The sequence below is a fragment of the Stomoxys calcitrans genome, chromosome 4 (genome assembly GCF_963082655.1).
Source record: "Stomoxys calcitrans chromosome 4, idStoCalc2.1, whole genome shotgun sequence".
Classification (NCBI taxonomy): Eukaryota; Metazoa; Arthropoda; class Insecta; order Diptera; family Muscidae; genus Stomoxys; species Stomoxys calcitrans.
In genome coordinates, this window is record NC_081555.1 from 120,083,837 (window position 1) to 120,085,934 (window position 2,098).

The window sequence follows — 2,098 nt, forward strand, 5'->3', positions numbered from 1 at the left end:
AACGCCACCTTGCTCAAACTCTGCAGAAAACCCAAAATTAGTTATTCGTCCTCAATTCGATCGTCCGGTTGCTTTCGTCGCTGCGCGTGTGCTTGCAAAGTCTGGTGTTTTGGAATATTATTCTATAAACTTTTGCAATACGAAAATAAAAAATCTTTGTTGTCGTTGTTGTTACAACACTCAGCTACAACAATAACAAAAACCTTTAAAAACTTTCATTTATGGCAGCGTAACATGCGTAGAAGTTTTTGCAAATGTCAAGTGTATTTCCGCCAAGTTGTCTTTGCTCTTAACCCCATACGAAATCTCCAGGTATGTAATCTTTAAAGAAGTGTTTTTGGAAATCTTAATCTGAAGTCAGAAACACCAAAAAAAGAAACAGCCAAATGATAACGGGATCCATGCAAATATACTGCACCTTCAAAGTATGTGTTTGCTTTTGTACCTTTTCTGTTGAAATTCTGTTAGAAAATAAGAGAAGATGAAACAAACTCAAATTTGGGCGAATACTCATTGTGGTAGAAAAGAAAGAGAAGAAGAAGGTGAACGTGTTGTGTTGGTTGCTTTTAGCTGGACAATTGCTAGTGGGAGGTGGGGTAACCATTCATTTGTAAGAGAGTATAACCTATGAAGAGTATATTCATACTGAAGTTAAATGGGAGAGGTGAAGATAGAAGTTTTTGTTTCTCTTCTGAAAAAAGATATATGTGTTTTTGTTTCTCTCCTGTTTGAATGTGTTTTGTTTGCAAAAGAACATAAGTAGTGAATAAGCAGAACATTGTTTTTCTACTGTTGTTGGTCCATAGTGGGAGGTGGGGTAGGCATTCACTGACTTGAGCGTATTTCTAAAGTAGAGAATATTTATTATTGAACGTGAACGAGGGGAAGAATGTGTGTTTTGTTAAGAAAATTTGGCATTCTGCTAAAATTCGTTTAGAGTGGCAGTGTAAAAGTTGTGAGTTAAGTAAAGCTGCCATTAGACAAAGATGAAGATGATGCTGTCACTTTCTGTATAGAAAAGACTTGTTGCATGTATTCTCATATGTATTCTCCTTTTTTTGTCATGTAGGGTAAGTGCTCCTAAGTATGTCATGTACCAGTAATGATTCATGATTCTTAAAATTCAAATTACTAGGAATATTTGAAACTTTATGTTAAAAAAATGGCCAATTAACTTCAATAATATTCTCGGCTCTCGTTGTAAGAAAAAATATTGGATCTGAGTTTACAGATTACGTCCGAATTTCGCTTTTGGTGAACTAAATTTACAGATTAGTCCGAATTTCGCTTTTAGTGAAAGGGTGTCCCTCAACAAGTTCTTAAGAAAAAAATTAGTGGAGGTATCGACTTTTAAAGCTATGAAAGCGTAGAAAAATTTATAGTTTTGAATCAATAGTAATTTTTTATAGTAAAGGACAATCAAAAGAACGTTTTAGTCATAAAAATTATTAAACAAAAAAATTTTTTTATATATTTTTTTTGATGCCGCCCTTAAAGACCATAAAAAATTTAATTTTCTAATAGTCGGCATTTGAGTGCCGGGTGAAAAATGTTTCTTCTGCGTTTTGAATCAATAGTAATTTTTTATAGTAAAGGACAATCAAAAGAACGTTTTAGTCATAAAAATTATTAAACAAAAAAATTTTTTTATATATTTTTTTTTGATGCCGCCCTTAAAGACCATAAAAAATTTAATTTTCTAATAGTCGGCATTTGAGTGCCGGGTGAAAAATGTTTCTTCTGCGCACTTTAGAAATTTAATTCTCAGATCGGTTTATAAGGGAAATATTGTTCGGTTCATCCTATTGTCGAAATTTACCTGCCTATGGACAAAAAAAAAGGCTGTACTACATTGGAGGCATTACGGTAAGGTCACGAACAGTCTTGCAGTGTAAGGAGGAGATTAACGCCTTCTCTGAGGATGGCAAAATCCGCATCGTTTGGGTGCCGGGCCATAACGGAGTAATGGGAAATGAAAGGGCAGACGATTTGGCGGTGAAGGCTAGAAGACTGCCGTCAATAAACTTGGTTAACCTAAAGCCTTTCGGGTCGACGCAGTCCGAGTTAACATTGTGGAAGAGTGAAACGGTCGGTAGGA